Here is a 17,073-nt window from a genome sequence, read left to right as displayed (position 1 = left end):
AACCCTATAATTGCGAGCTGTGACTTGTGGGGTCGTTGTCTTGTTGGGCGCAAAGAGGGCAGAATTTTTGTGCAAACATTCCGGCTCCGTCACCATCGTCGTCAGAACTATATCCTACCGTGGACTGACGCTTGCTTACCGGTCATTCAGGCTTGACTACAGTGCTACAGAAAGCTATCCGCGAGTATAATTTAGTTTGCTTCAGCCGTCGCGGTGGCTCAGTGGTTATGGTGCTTGGCTGCTGACCCGAAAGACGCGGGTTCGGTCCCGGCCTTGGCGGTCGAATTTCGATGGAGGCGAAATTCTAGAGGCCCGTGTACTGTACGATGTCAGTGCACGTGAAAGAACCCCAGGTGGTCGAAATTTCCGGAGCCCTGCACTGCGGCGTCTCTCATAGCCTGAGTCGCTTTGGGAACTTAAGCCCCATAAACCAAACTAATATAGCTTGCTTCAAAGTTTCTGTGTAAGTTCTGTCAAGTTTGCCCTTCAATATTTAATCTATTTTTGAACCAGTAACTTTGTCACTCAATGTGTGCTTTTATTTCAGATGGCGCGCAGAAGTTTATGACTGATTAATTATTTAGACTGCAGCCGAAGTTCGCGTGCACTTACATGTATAGTTACACGCTCCTGCTCTGGCGCGTCTCAAGTTCCTCCTCATTACCTGCAGTGCAGTGCAGCCCGCACTCGCGCTGCAGTGACTGATATGCTTTATTCTATATCCGAGCGTGCCGGCTAGAGTTCAATATTTGCCCACCCCGTTTTTAGCGCGAGGCGGCGAAATTCTGAAGCGCCCGGGCACTGCAATTTCCGCCCCGTTTTAACGAGCGCCGGTCGATAAAACTTTGTCAGACCACTTGTAATGCACTGCTTCTCGGAACTCTTCCAATGCACCGCGGCGACGCGGAAGGATGTGCTTTCCTACGAGGAGTTAAGCGCTGCGTATATTAATTGCAAGCCGTCTTCGGCATGTATTTGGTTACTAGCGTTGCAACTTTGAGCTTAGCCGGGTCATTTTAGGTCAATAATCTTTCGGTAGTGACGTTACTGGTGGTTAAATACTGCAGCGCGAGAGCCATAGAGGAAGAAATAAAGAAAGAAGCAAAAAAGGGAAGGAAAGGAAAGGGAAGGAAAGGGAGAGGAAAGGAAAGGGAAAGTGATAGGAAGAGGAAAGGGAAAGGAAGAGGGAAGCGAAAGGGAAAAGAAATGGAAGGGAAAGAAAGGGAAGGGAAAAGAAGGGAAGGGAAATGAAGGGAAGGGGAGGAAAGAAAGGAAGGGAAGGAAGGAAGGAAGGAAGGAAAGGAAGGGGGAGGGGGAGGAGAGGATACTAACAATGAGCGTCTGCAATAGAATGAGCTTATTCGAAAGTTGATTTGACTGCTTCGCTCGCGGCCAAAGTGCCATCGAGTCACGCAAGGTGCCCTCTGAAAGCGCCGTAACTTAGCTAGTCCACGTTAATGCGCAAAAAGCAGTGACAAATCTCAGTATATTATAAGAGCACACAAGAGTGCTTGTAATATGTAACCACATAAAAGATTCTGTTTAATTTGCACTGTCAATAGTCTCCGGCTTAGCGAGCTGGAGAACGCATCTCTAGTACGCGAAGCGCTAGCGAGCACTGAGAGGCAAAACACGAAATAGGCTGCGCCGATAAGTCTCGCGTAATACATCTTTCCCAGCTGTTGTACGCGACACGCTCACCTAACACTGTATACACTGTCATCCACCTCGCCGCGCTTACCACGCTCTCTATATCGTTCGCCGTCTTACAAGCTAACGCTGCGCGCGCGTTCCCTTCGTTCGATGTAGCGGAAACGCTGAAACGAAGCGAAGCAGCTAGGTATGTACAAAACAACGCGCCCGTGACATCGCCGCTCCAAGGCAGCCAGCCAACGACCGAACGGGCGAGCGAACGCGTCGAATTGAGCCAGCCAGCGTGTGCCGTCTGTTATGTGTGCACAAGAATGCGCGCTCGCACGCCGCGCAAATCCAATAAGACACGGGCCGAGAGAAATGGAGAGGAAGGAGGTGAAGGCGGGGGGTGAGGAGGTTGAGCGTAGAATACCGTCGCATGAGCGCGGGTGTAGAGGGACAGCTTGCTGCTCAGGTAGCAAGCACACGGAACCAAGGGACGCAGCACGAACCGCTCGCAGCAGGCATACACCTGTCGTCGCGTGCGCTTCGTCGCCCTTGCTCCGCGCTCCGCTGCCAGATTTCCCGTCGGATGAGTTGGAGGGATGGGTAGAGGAGGAGGCTGGCAGGCAAGAGGATTTGTGTCGACCTTCCTGCACTGTGCTCTGAAGCCCCGCTGCTGTTGAACCCCGTACACGCTGTTTGCCTGACGCGGCCCTGTCTCATTCGGCTCTTGAGCGCTCGCAAGCTCTTGGGCGCCAGGGCGGAGTACTTCCCGCTCGCTTCCATGTCCCCGCATTGAACGTCGAGCTCGGTTGTTCTAAAAAGGAATAGGAAGCGCTATAGGTCGTTCTTATAGGCTGTACTGCCCTTTGTCCTCTTCGCTGTTGGCGTTTGTATATATGCGTGCGTGATGGGGCGGGGGGGGGGGGGGGGGGGGGGGGGGATAGGCTACGCTAATTCTCTCTGGTGCTTGCTTTTCTATTCATAGTTTATAATGAGCTTACAACTGTAGAAAAAGCGCCTCCACGTGGGGGAAACCCTCAACCGGAAGGGAAGCTTGTTTGCGTAGTATGTCGCACAGGTGCTTTGAGAATGTGCTGCAGTTACTAGGCATAAATATTTCATTTGGCTATGTGGAACCCAAACTGAAGCTACTATTACTTCACTGTCGCAGTGTTGTCTTTGGTTGTTGTTTTTAATTGAGGAATGCGCTGAAAATAGCCGTGAAATCTCGACGTATCCTATGCTACACAGAGACGCCTTTCATGACTACATCGCACCGATGTGCATAGTGACTTCGTTTATTTATGCAGATTAGCCGCTGGAATGTTTAGGGTCACAGCATTGTACAAACAACGTAGAGGAATAAGACGTATATGTTTTCTCACCATTGTCAATAAATGCTGTTGTGGGTGGCATAGGTTGCCGAAGGACAACTGGATGTCACTGGATGTCAGTGGAAGAGGTAGTTGTTCCGCTGTGGCTGTAATCTAGTCTATGATGGTTATGATAATGACGACCGCTGCTTTCTGTCGATGCGTTCTAGAAGGCTCATTAAGAGTGGCATACGTTAAAAACAATACTTCACATAACAATGAGAGCTCGTGTGTGTATTGTGCCTCTTGTATGATGCAGTGATGTCTGATCTCTCACTGTAGAAGTACAGTGAACTTTCGAATCGCTGTTTTCCCATTCTTTGACTGCGTCGCTCGTTTGCATTGAAAAGGCGCTGCTTTCTCTGAAGACGTCAGTGCAAGTTCTGAGTGTAACGTTAATGCGCACATAGGTGATAATGTTATGAGCCAAATTCTGCTTCAGATAAAACAGAAAATGCGTTTCTGTTTGCACCTGCTTCGACGCACGCCTCGCAAACTGACGGCTTTCTGGCCTCCCTTCTGTCCTGCTTACCGCGTAGCGTGAAAGAACGTTCGGCTTCGCCACATTTCTGAGCTACCTAACAGTGCAGCAGCTGTTATGTTTAGCAGGAGGATATGCGCTGCGCCAGATTTTTCCACTCCAAGACTGCTTCGGCGCGATAGCGTCTTAGCATCGAAGAGCCACAGATACCTGCACTGCATTCGATCATGTCTGACGAACGGAACAAGTTATCCAACTGCGAAAGCCGCTTCCGAAAGGTTCCGCGATGCAGCTCCTACGCACTTCGGTTTATTGCCTGCGCAGATTTCTGTGGGTTCAAGGTACAGTTGTGAGAAATACGCGAGGGATCAAACTTTTTGCACAAAGTTGCGAATTTTCTGGTTATTTCTCTATGAAATTTGATAATGAATTTTGGATAATATAGACGAAGAGGAAAACTAACTATAGTCAGAAAACAGAAAAGAAAGCTCTGCTTGTCACATGTAATTATGGAGTAACCAATAATTGAATGCTGAAAATTTGTTTTTTGTGATATTTCTCATTACTAATATTTCTCGACCACTTGCAGTTCGAGGTTTGCTATTCCACTTTTTATTTCTTTCGGCGGTCATACCTGTTCTTTCTTTTTTTAGTGTTTCGCGATAAAAATTTACGGCATCATGCGTCATGGGCATTTCGCTGCGTTTATTACTTTCTACATTTGCTGGGACATGGAAGGCCGCATATTGCCCTGACCAGAATCCGTAAACACGTGGTAGCCGGTTCCAACGTTTTGTTGTTTGAGGAGAGAAACAGTATTTAAACACTCCGCGTGTGTCTTTCTGAAGGATCGTTAGGTTAGAAGAAGGAAGGTAAGAGGAGAGCGAAAAAGCTGCATGGTTATGAACTGCGCTTATTGAACACGGGCATACAACGAGGGGCACACACCGACAGGACACAGGAAAAGTAACGGCTGAAGGTAAATTTCACAGCCATCTTCTCTCTAGACTCCACTTGTTAACGTCGATTCTAGTTTTCAGCGTTAGAGCTCGGAAGCTGGTCGCTCGCCATTCTGCGAAGTCTGCAGCTCTGGCTTCTGCGTATAGCTCCACCCCGTCGCGTGAGCTGCGCGTACCCGCATACAGACGCACTGATTGCAAGCGCTTCCGCAAGGCCTGTCTGATCCGGCTTTGCGCAGACCTCGAGTTCTATAGCTGCGAGATTCGAAACAGGCTGTCGCAAGTGCAAACAAACTGGCTACAATCTGCGACACAAACTCTCTCGGTCCCCCTCCACCCTCCCCCCTCGGTCCGTCCACCCACCCTGACTGGCTTCGAGGCGGAGCTGAATTCAGCTCGGTGAGACGGATTATCAACTTCTGGCCTGGTAGGGATTAAAGCGAGCCCAGTTCGTGAAATTAGTTGGGACCACCATAGCGGAGACTGCAAGAGCTACAGCGCATGCGCAGGTCAGCGGTCGGCTAACCTGTGCAACGTTTCCGTCAACAGGTCGGAGTTGTCCGCTTTGAGCAAACAAAAGAACTCATGAAACATTCATTCTGTATGCGAGAGGACAAATCTCACTCGGTTTCGGAGATTAAGAGCTGCATGTACAAAAATAAAGGGGGGGGGGGGGGGGGGGGGGCAGGTTTGTATACTCGCCACTAGTTTGTCGTGCACTCGCATGGGCCTTGTGTGTGGGCTAACATACCGACTGTGGCACCGACTGAGCTCTGAGCTGTATACAGGAACTTAGTTTTACAGAATCGAACGCACGCACACACTCTGATAGTCGTACCCCGCTCATTTCCTGAACGGTTACAGGAGCTCGTGCTGGTGTAAGGTGACCGGGCTGAGTTCATCGGCATAGGCCCGACGGCCGCCTTGCTTGTCATGGACGATAAACTGTTTGCAGTTTACGCGATGTTTTGATACGCTGGAAAGGGACAACTATTGAATATGCTGACGGGTGCATCTTTCGTGAGAATTGGTGTCTGACGTTGAGTGAACATTGTATATTTCGTTGCTTGACTGTGTTCATGTTCACTGCTGTGTGGCTAACATCGAGCATGGTTCAAAAAGCACTTTTTCTGTGCGACAAAGTGCGTTACTTTACTTTAGCGAGCTTGGATGCGAGATAAATTTCAATGCCGACGTCCAAATACGAGGCGAAAAACTTTTAAACAAGAAAATTTGCGCTCGTGATGTGCGAGACGTTTTATTTTTTCTTTTTCACCGAATTTATTCACCGAGAAAGTTCCGTACTTAAATGACAAAACCCAAAATCATTGTCGAAGTCCTACAAGTCAAAACCAGCAACTCAGGAAGTAAAAACAAAAAAAAAAAACACGTATTGTTCTCTGGGTTCAGCATGCAAGAAAAAGGCTTGATGTTCTAGTATCCAATTTGCCCACTGCCACACAGAATTTGACGTCGCGGAAAAACTTTGTTGGGTAGATCGCAACCATGACAGGAAGTGAAGTATAAGTATAAAAGAATGCGCGTTTTAATGGAATGGTCGTTTCTGTTTCTTGTAACGCATTTCAGCGCGGAGATTTGTGCTTGCATACAGCGTACAAAATTTCCCTGTCCTTGTTGGATCCTTCAATTGTTGTTATTACATCCTTCCTTCAGAACAACGCACCAAAGAATATGAGATCGATGCTAACCGTTTTACGAGGGGCGCCTTACTGCGTAGTTATGCCGCCATAACGCGTGTGCGCTGAATTCATGCGACTGCCTTGAGAACCGCGCACTCTTCTGGCAGCGGGTGTGCAGCTTAAATTAATTATCGCGCAGCGCGTTCGCACGAAGGCAGCAGTCTCGGCAGAAGCGCGATGAAGCTTGCGCTTTAGCGTGTGGCTCGCACTGCTATGCAGCGGAAACTAAGCACTGCAACTTTCAGCCTAAGAGGAGGTTACGTAGGTTGCGTAGGACCGAGTGTACATCCTTAATTGGAACCTTAATTTCCTGTTGATAAGTGAACAGTTTAACTATCAAGTTTCGTTTTTGAGCAAGAACACAATGCATCTCGCTATCTTGCTCATTCGCGCCTGCGGGGACATGCGACATTACCTATAATTCTGTGTAAAAAGTTAAGCCTACAACGAATGCATAGAGCAAGCTGGAACTTGGAGCTCAGGCCGCGGACACCGCATCAGATTTCCTAAAGTTCAAAACCGAGAAATTTCTCCCAAGGCTGCTTCAATTCGCGTCAAAACGCTACTCGAAAGGCCCAACATCGCAGAGCTTGAGTCTTTAAACGTCGTCGTCTTCGTCTTCATGAACTTATATCCAAACCTCCGAAGTCGTTCTTCCAGGCATGTTCGCGCTTTCATGCCAGAACTTTAACGAAGTGATATAAAAGCTATGCAAGATGAGCGACGCGGCGAACTTATCCGAGCTAGCAGGCGGGGCGCGACTGTAATTAATGAGAAGCCAGCGTCGTCGGCGGGATGTCTTCTTCTTGGACCGCGAATGCCGCAAGTCTCGGTGTGTTTACCTGGTATGCGTACGCACACTGCATATAGCGAGCGCAGCGCTGTACTTCACGGTTCACGCCGGCACACCAACTAAGTATGGTATCTCCGTACGAAGCCGGTTTGCTGGCTTTCCACTAATACCATGCAGCATTTGTCAATGCTTTAGAACCGGCGTCGGCCAGTTAGCGCCCGAAATCGCAGGCAGGAGCACAACTCGTTATCATTATCTGCCGGTGTCATGGCTGTACAATTGCATGCCCTATTGTGATTGGGCAGCGCTCGACAGCCAGACATCCAGATAGAGCCCTGAATGGCGAAAAACTTTTTGCAGTCGCTGCTTCCGATTGCATGATTGACGCCGGTTAGGCATAGCTTCTGAAGCACTGCACTGTTTTAAGTGGCATGGAGAGGGGCGCAGGCTCTCTACACACGGTGCTAGTGCCTGCGGGCGCCGCGAGCTTAAAATCCAGCGGCGCGCTGCCGAGCAGTCTAAAACACACACACAGCCGCGCTGGCTTTCGGCTTCACCGCTACGTATACCGTTGCAGCTGCGCTTATACTACGCTTGGCTCCGAGCCGCCTAACTAACGACGCGCGCAAGGCCCTCCGTGCGCCTTCCCGCTGCTGATGCAACGCTGTTCCGCCGGCGTGACTTAAAAATGCATGACCGACGCTTTTTCCTCTTCGAGGAAGAGCGGGAAAGGGTGGCGGCGTATGACTGAACGTTGATGAACAGTGCGCCTCGCCGCCTCTTGCTTCTGTGTGTGCTCCCGTATACGCTTCATCCCAAGCGCGGGTCCATGGCCTGCATTAATGTTACGAGGCTTGGGCGGCTTGTCGTAGCTCTCGGTATATATGCCCGCGGCCGCCACTGCACCTTCGTCGCAGCTCATTTCTTGTTATTTCTCTTTATGTCTTATCTGGGTGGAACGACAGGTGAATTACTCGTTTGCTTTGGTTCGCTTTTTTTTTTCTTCCATCTTTTCTGCGTATTTATGCATCTCCCGTATTTTGATACGCTATTTTATTCTCTGTATCTATTTCATCTGCTTCCTCTTCATCTTGCGACGTCGGAAACGTGTCCAGGGACTAGGCTGATTATTTTCCAGTGCAGCGGAGAAATCTTTAATGCGCTCTTCTGCAGAAAGCGTGCAGTGCACCGTCCTACAGATATTCTTTCTTTCTTGTGGGGGCTCTAAGATGAAAATGAGGTACTCGGGAACAATTTCTCTCGAATATTGAAACCGTATCTGAAATATAGATGGCGCGCATTGCTGTGCACGGGTTGCGAGTTTAGCTTTATAGTCCTCTACATAAAAGCAATGAAAATGACGCAGCGATGAGAGTGGGCTTTAATTGCGCCGGCGGAGTCGTCTTCTTTTAAACTACCGCTCTGAAGTCCAGAATAATCGGAGCGAAGGCGCTGTACGCCTCAGTGATTATTAAAGGAACGGTTTTACTGCTGACGATGGTGGTGGCTTTCATGCTGATGCTGAAGGCGATGACGACAATCGCCGTGATGGTGAGTGCCGAGTGCACTCCTGGCATAATGAGCATTTTTCAGGAGACGATATCTTAGGACTCAAAATTGTGCACGCCGGAGGCCGCGCTACATCTGGCCTTTGCTCATTTTAGACTACTAAATTGTGACTTGTTACTTTCTCCAGTACGCGCAAATGTTTTTGAAGCGCATTGCACAGTGGTACAAAAGAAGGGATAGCAGCAGGCAGCAGTTTGCGGTTGTTGAATAATAAATTTACCTTCCTTTATCGTTTGCCAGTCAACTGCTGCAGCCTCATTTCTTCCATTTTCCCTCTCTCTCTCTCTCTCTCTCTCTCTCCCTCTCTCTCTCTCTCTTGCGGAAAAAGGCTCTAAGCGGAAAAGAAGCCAAGGATCAAGCTGCATATCGAACAGCAATTTCTATAATCATTTCTATACCGCCCTTCAAGATAATTAATCCAGGCATGAGCCCTTTCATTATATGAGGCTAATTAACGGTCGGTGTTAGTGCTTCCCATCAGCGGTAAAGCCGAGTCAAATGTTTACATGTGTCCTAATGTTGAAGGCATGAAATTTCTTTTCTTTTTTTTAATTAAAAGCTACGTCGATTAGTTTGCTGCACACACACAGCGCCTAGAAAAGATAATGTCGCCCAGATTCTACCTGGAAGACGAAATACAGATGCGGTCAGAAGAGAATCTCACGGGTCGCCTGATCTCTTCAGGCTCCCTTCTATGTCCTTTGCATCTTTTTCCCTTTAACGCATCCCTGTCAGCGGTGCCTATATGCGAGGAAGGGCGCATTGTGTCTTGGCCGGCTGACCTTGAGATGTGTCGAGCCTTTGTACGAGGTCTGTTAGAAAAGTATCCGACTTTATTTTTTTTTTTTGCGCACACCTGTTGGATATGAAACAAGCGCGCTTACAGCAGCCGACCTTGAACCCTTGTGCGCATGCACGAATTTTTTCCCGCCTGCCGATAGCGTCAGTCGCTGGGAAGCAGCGTTTGAGTGAGGCAGTGCGCAGTGCTCTCGTCGGTTTTTTGTTGCAAGGAATATGGCGGAGCGAGAGGAGCAGCGCTACTACCTCAAATTTTGCCAGAAACTTGGCGATAGCCAAGTGGAAACCATTAGAAATGTTCACACGGCTTTCGGTGATGATGCTATGAGCAGCACACACATTAAGCAGTGGTGCAACAGGTTTAAAGACGGCCGCACATCTGTGGAGAGAGAACCACGCTCCGGTCGGCCATCAACATGCCGAAATGACCAGCTAACTGCCGAAGTGAACGCTGTGGTGATGCGGGACTGTTGTGTGACTATCCGAGAAATGGCGGAAGAGGTGGACATCAGCAATTTTTCTGCACATTCCATTATCACCGAAGATTTGGCCATGGAGAGAGTTGCGGCGAAATTCGTGCCGAAGCTGCTGACGGTGGAGAAAAAGCAGCTTCATGTTGAAGTCTCACAGGAGATGCTGGATTCCACAAACAGTTACCCTGACTTCACCGACGCCGTAATCACTAGTGACGAGTCTTGGGTGTACGGGTACGACCCGGAAACCAAATCCCAGTCGTCACAGAGGACGCATTCCACGTCACCAAGACCAAAGAAGGCCCGCCAAGTGCGCAGCAATGTCAAAGTGATGCTGACTGCTTTTTTGACTCCCTCTGTGTGGCACACCACGAGTACGCACCCCACAGGATCAAAGAATGACTAAAGAGTACTACAGGGATGTCCTCCATCGCCTATGTGGGGCTCTGCGGCGCAAGAGACTGGAATTGAGGTCAACAAGAAATTGGCGCATCCCTCGCGGCATTGCTCCTGCACATTCCTCGCATTTGATTCAGACTTTTCTGGCGAAAAACCAGACTCCTGTAGTTCAACAGGCTCCTTACTCTCCTGATATGTCCCCCTACGACTTCTGGCTGTTTCCTAAAATCAAGAGGCCATTGAAAGGAGCGCGATTTCAGAAAAGAAAGGACATTATGGCTGGAACGACAGCAGAGCTAAATTCCATTCCGAAAAGGGCCTTTTCGGAATACTTCCAACAATGGCAGCACCGCTGGGTGATGTATACGGAGTCCCAAGGAGACTACTTTGAAGGTGATTAGGTTTCTAACGCTCCAGTTATGCCAGTTTTTTTTCTTCGGCCAAAGGTCGGATACTTTTCTAACAGACCTCGTATGACGTGTGCTAGCTCGCGTGTGCGTGAACATGTGCTTTCTGTCTTGGACACCACGTGTCGCTCATCGTATTACGACATCAACTCCCATCTTCACTGTATCCCTCTATCTGTCCTTTCCCATTTCCTTGCCCCACTGTTGAGTAGGAGAGACACATTCTTCCAGCCTACATCAACGCCCTTCTGTGAACTTATAATTTATCTTCCTCTCTCTGTCAGATGTGCCTTCAGCCGTATTGGTAACTCCGAATTCAGGCCGCTGTATAACTACGCCTACGCTGTATAACTACGCTGTATAACTTTCGCTTAAGGTGGTACGCTGAGGTGTCTGAGTGGCCATGGTCGTTCCAGGTCGGCACGCACACCGAAGTCACAACCTCGACGTGTATTTCCACTACGGTGGTGTGCGAAATGTTCCCACGCAATTGAAATTTTAATGCACCTGCGAGAGACCGCCTTTCGTCGAACGTACAGTTCGAAGCCGTTCGCTCTGCACTTCTTGCCTCGTAACCTCCTCTGTCGCTCTCGGAAGTAAAATCGTTACCATACTTTCTTCAATAGTCCAACCCATGGCGTTTCACAAAATCCGAGTAGCCGTGCATAATAAGCTGCCGTCGACCAAAGCGCAAAGGTGAACTGGCTGTCACACAAAGTGAGTGGCTCGTTCTAACGTGTGCCCGCGAATTGTCCATCAGTGCACTACAATATAGCTAATGATCTCATAGTCAACGCGCCTTTGAATCACGGAAGGAGTCCTCACGTGCCAAGAGCAACCTTTCCTAATTCGACCTTGAATTCAAGCACCTTGCTACCGCAGCTAAGGATTTCACCATTAACGCTCAGTGGTCTTCTGTGTAGCGAGGCAGGCAGGGCATACGTTTCCACGATGTGCATGTGGTACACAAGGGCATCGAGTTGTGTGTCCAAGAACTACACACCGGAAGCAAAAAGTGGCGAGTGCGAGCCAACCAGTTTATGTATCAAATCCTCTCGCTTGTCTTTCTTCATCTACAGCACCGCTCCTCACAAAGGTCTTTTCTCTCTGTATAGGCGGCATGCAGCGAGGAGCGCCATTAGCATGCAAAGCAGGTAGAAGAGCCCGCCGTGGGAAAGGGTTCCGTTGTTATGCTCGTTGTGGGCGCCACCTGTAGCGTTGCCTGTGCGCGCACGCGAGGACGCGTTCTATCTACCTGTCTCTCGTACGGGCGGCGATAACGAGCGCGTGCATTCTCTTCGCACGGTAGACCAGTTCCCACGGCGTGGTACCACGGCCGGAAGGCCAGTTTGTCGGTGTCCGCCACCTTGGGAATGGTGTGTTCGCGTATGCTTGTGATGTACTTCTTTCGTGCTGCTTCTCTCACGTGGCTTGTGAACGGCTTCTATGCGAGACCTGTTTCGGGGTTTCTTTAACATCACTCACGCTTCGAAGGCCGGCTAGCTATTCCTCCTCGAAGTTCCGCGGCTTCGGACAGCGATGACAGACACGGGGTGAAAGAAATTGGGGAGAAGCGAGATAATGATGAAAGATGCGAGAAGCCCCCAGAAACTATAATCAAAGCAATTGATTGTTGCCAGGACGAGTTACAGGGTTCGGGTCGTTCGCGGCGGCTCGAAATCAGAATGGTTGCTGAGTGACAGCGTGCGTGGAAGAGTTATATATATATATATATATATATGACAGAAGCCAACAGCCACAGAAACCAAGGGGCACAGGGGATTTTTTTTTATTATATATATATATATATATATATATATATATATATATATATATATATATATATAATGTGTGTGTGTGTGTGTGTGTGTGTGTGAGAGAGAGAGAGAGAGAGAGAGAGAGAGAGAGAAAAAGAAAGCTTGTCAGGGACGTAGCTTTTATTTCGTAGTGCGTTTTTGTCCCAGGTGCCAGAGCTGTCGTTTCCTTCACCGTGAAAAGAGACTGACACAACACGCGCTGTTTTCTTAACGTGATCTGGCACAAGATCCAACCTGTATTCAAGAATCCTTCATATCTGGTACCGCGCGAACGTGCGTGGAACGCAATGTGAGAAGAAAAAAATAACTCCGAATCAATGCAAGCCAGCAATAGGGGTGGTTATAGGCGCGAACTGCGTTCCGCTCGTGACGAGTGGGTTTGGTGGGCCGCCCGAGGGAACTGCAGGACCAACCTGTCAGCGGCAGACCTGGTATTTATCCCTTCGGCTGGCATCACGATGATACCGACCGCCGCGGGCATCGGTCGTCGGCGTCGCGGACTCTCTCCCTTTACTACTACTTCCTTTCATTGTAAACGTACAGCTGCAACTGAGTGAGAAAGGCGGCATGCCACAGGTGGTCACTGAGTGAGTGAGTGAGTGAGTGAGTGAGTGAGTGAGTGAGTGAGTGAGTGAGTGAGTGAGTGAGTGAGTGAGTGAGTGAGTGAGTGAGTGAGTGAGTGAGTGAGTGAGTGAGTGAGTGAGTGAGAATGACTGAGTAAGTGAGTGAGTGAGTATGAGGGAGTGTGTGAGTGAGTGAGTGAGTGAGTATGAGTGACTGTGTGAGTGAGTGAGTATGAGTGAGTGAGTTATTGAGTGAGTGAGTGAGTGTGAGTGATTATGAGTGACTGTGTGAGTGTGAATAAGTTATTGAGTGATTGTGAGTGACTGAGTGAGCGAGCGAGTATTAGTGAGTGATTGAGTGAGTGGGTGAGTGAGTGAGTGAGTATGAGTGACTGTGTGAGTGTGAGTGAGTGATTATGAGTGACTGAGTGAGCGAGCGAGTATTAGTGAGTGATTGAGTGAGTATTAGTGAGTGAGTGAGTGAGTGAGTGAGTGAGTGAGTAAGTGTGAGTGAGTGAGTATGAGTGATTGATTGAGTGAGTGTGAGTGAGTATGAGTGACTGAGTGAGTGAGTATGAGTGATTGAGTGAATGAGTGAATATGAGTTATTAGTGAGTAAGTGAGTGAGTATGAGTTATTGAGTGAGCGAGCATTAGGGAGTGAGTGAGTCACGCATAGTGATTGAATGAGGAATGAGTGGTGCATAGTCATGACGTCGCCATGAATTTGAGGAGAACGCTCCCAGATGTTGCGCGCAGGTCGAGGCTTCAACTCACTCGCCAATGTCGGGCTGAGACGCACAGTAACCCTTGAGTGATGAGCAACACGTAATATTTAGTAGCGTTTCTAGCTGCTATTCTCCATGTCTGCAAAAGCACTTGCGCGTTAAATCGTTCTCACAAGGTTGCGTTCCACAACGGCGGATGTCATCGAACATTTCGGTGTTGTCCCTACGATACCCGTAACTTTACGATATTAACCTCGTGTGTAAAACCTTTACATGTTTTAGCAAAGATTAAGATAACCGAAATAAACTGATTTTATTTCGACAGATACTGGTTGATAGCCCTAGCTCACAAAAGACTGCCACACGGTTCGGCATCGATACGCTCATTTTTTGGTCGTTTCTGAGATGTTTGGAGATATACCTGTTGCTGCGGCCGTTATACTTGCAGTTGCAGTTATTCGCCTAATATTGTCATTCGCTTCAAGCCACGTGGTCTAGGGACGTGAAGCCTTGATAAACAGAAATGAAAACTAAGGCTATACTCTCAACCGTACCTGTTCATTTTGTGACATTTGTAAGCCTTGTTGCACCAATACAGCGCTGCGCGTACCATAAAGTGGTTACCCAGTGACAAAAAAAAAAAAAAACATTTAGTCGTTGCGCTAAAGCAATGCTGTGTACATCGAAGGCATAATAATTCAGCTTCAGAGACAGCTCTCGCTTAAACTTACGTGTGTCTTTAGTGATACCGTACTCGTATGGGCGAATGCAATGTGAAATGAGACTCTTTATTTGCATGCAGCGTACGAATACTCGCAAAATATGTGTGCGAATCCTCGTCATAATCATCATCATGGGTCGGCCAGATTACGTCCACCTGCAGGGGACCCAATGGCATCTTTCGAATGATCACCGATCAGCTCTGTCCTGCGCCTGAAGCACGGCCCTTCTGTCTATTCGACGTGTTAAGTTCGACGCAAGAACGGAAATAAATTCTGCTCTTGAGTTGTACCTTAGTGTTCCCCTTTTGATTGCTCGCACCTGTATTTTTTTTATTGTCGAGGTAATGTGGAGGCACGGGACGGCTTTCACCTTTCTTGTGCGTGTGTCAGCAAGGGCAAACATATGTGCAATACAAGACGACGTCACCCCCCGGGCTCTTCCTCATGACACCTCTTGTCCGCTCCAGCTGCCGAAAGATGCGGTTTCGACCGCTGCCGCGGGGAATCCCCCTTTTCAATCGGGCGCCGCTGTCCGCTCGGCGAAGGCCGCCACCGATGGAAACCGAACCCGGCATTACTGTCCTTCCGCCCAGTCTCTTCCCCTCGTCCTTTTATACTCGTGCGTTGCCCTGTCTGTACTGGCGTCTTTTGCCCAAAGCCGAAAAGACGCGTCAGGATTGTAATGGATTCCGATAAGGCTGACGCGTGTAAGTACAACTGTCGTCTCTGCGGCTGAAAGGCGCAATCCCCGCAGAAATAACGTCTCCGCTTACCTCGGGGGCTGTTTGTCGGAAGAGGCGTAAAAGGTGTCTCTCTTTCCCTCCTTTTCGCTCGGCAAACAACCGCGCTATTTTCAATCGAGACAGCGGGTGGTGGATGGAATCTTTGCGGCTTGTAATTTTGGCAGAAATAGTTTTGACGTTGACCTCATCTTCAATACGGAGAGCCGAAGCGTTTTCTTTTATATATTTTTTTGTGAGTCAAAGATGTCACTTGTGTTTGACACTAATGCGCGGGACAAATGCAAATCATTATACCGCGCCAGTAATGCTTCGCAAATGCGCCGCCTACTGCGAAAAGCGCTGCAGCTCTAAGCGCCTCGTCAGAATTCCATCGTCTTTGCACAGAGCACATGGAAGTCCCATTGTTGCTTCGTGGCAGGGCGTCCCTTTTGTTGGATGGCTTCAACGTGGCTGCGCGATACGCTGGAGGGTAATGCGGTGAGCATTCCGTTTTAATCCGCACCGGACGAGATTACATTGCTACAGGGGCGCGTCGCATGTGCCGCACAAAATACACGCACATAAGCTGCAGGTCAGGGACGATCTCGTTTGACCCGGCCTTTTGCCGGTCGCGAATGCCTGACTTGCCTGCTGCTGTGATTGGATTAGCGTTTGTTTCGAGTCATTCGAGTCGTGCTACCTCCACTCAGGCAAGATGAAAACTCGCGCCACTGCCGTTAGGAACAAAGCAGAGATGAGCGCGAGTCGCCCGACCGAAGCAGACATAAACATTGGCAGCTCGCCAATTGGACTAGACAAAGAAAGAGAAGCAAGTGGAAAGGGAGCGGTGAGTTAATTTAGGGAAACGGGAGTGGTTCATTGGGCACGAGAGAACAAAACACAAAACGGTATAAGCCCTAATCCACTACTGTCGGAATGCTTACGGCAGTCGTGTGCTGTCAGACAGGGCGTAGAGATCCAGAAACAGGCTTATGGGGCTTTGTGCTGTATTGTGGCGAATGGATTATCTTGTAGTGTTTGGTGTTTTTGGTGGGGCCCGCCTCGCTCTTATACCCTTTGAAAAAAAAAAAACGCAATTTTGGTTTTGTTTTCTGCCTTCTTTTAACCTCACTGCGCTCTGCAGCGTGCACGCGCGTAAAAATAAAAGAAAAAAATTAAAGACCACAGTTTTAGTGGAAAGGAGAGATAGTAGGAGAGAGTAGAAATGATAGAAAGGAGAGAGAATAGAAGAAAACACAATCACGTGCCGCCGGTGGGGTCCGAACCCATAGTTATGTTGCGTTGTGTTGTGCTATGTTTGCTGTGTTATGTTGTTTGCTGTGTTATGTTGTTTGCTGTGCTGTGCTGTGCTGTGTTATGTTATGTTAATGTGGGGTTTAACATGTCCCGAAGCGACGCACGGGCTATGAGGGGTGCCATAATGCGGGTTTCCGAATTGATTTAAACCACCTGTGGTTTTCTAACGTGCACTATCGCGCAGCACATTGGCGTCTTTTGCATTTCGCCTCCACCGAAATGTGGCCCCCACAGCCAGGATTCCATCCCTTGACCTTGCAATCAGTAGCCGAACGCCAAAACTATTGACTGACTGACGGATACAAACTAAACACCAGAAAATTGACTAAATAGTCAATTTTCTATGGCAGGTTTAACTACTCGATGAGAACGACGGACAAACATTAAAGGAAAGATTTTGCTGCGCATCGGAAGATTGGGCCATTACCTTCAATGTTTCCATAACAGTATTTTATATTTCACAGTTGCCTCATAACTAAAATTATTTTTTCAAGAAGCCGGGATTGCCTATGACAATGGTGTTCACTGGGGGAGGCCTTCCTCTCTTTACAAACGTTATCGGACAGACACCGTAGACGGCATGCGCTCAAAACTGAATACTAGGTTTTCTTCGTG

General features: G+C 48.7%; 1 protein-coding gene across 1 annotated transcript in view; it reads left to right on the top strand.

Annotated features, from left to right (window-relative positions):
* Nucleotides 1-17,073, top strand: part of LOC149364964 (uncharacterized) — a 165,740-nt gene that overhangs the window by 129,624 nt on the left and 19,043 nt on the right. The gene's annotated exons all lie outside the window — the stretch shown is intronic.

Source organism: Amblyomma mixtum, chromosome 2 (genome assembly GCF_055824585.1).
Source record: "Amblyomma mixtum isolate Tamu chromosome 2, ASM5582458v1, whole genome shotgun sequence".
In the NCBI taxonomy this organism is placed as follows: domain Eukaryota; kingdom Metazoa; phylum Arthropoda; class Arachnida; order Ixodida; family Ixodidae; genus Amblyomma; species Amblyomma mixtum.
Note: the sequence above shows the minus strand (reverse complement) of the source record. Positions and strands in the feature narration are given on the sequence as shown.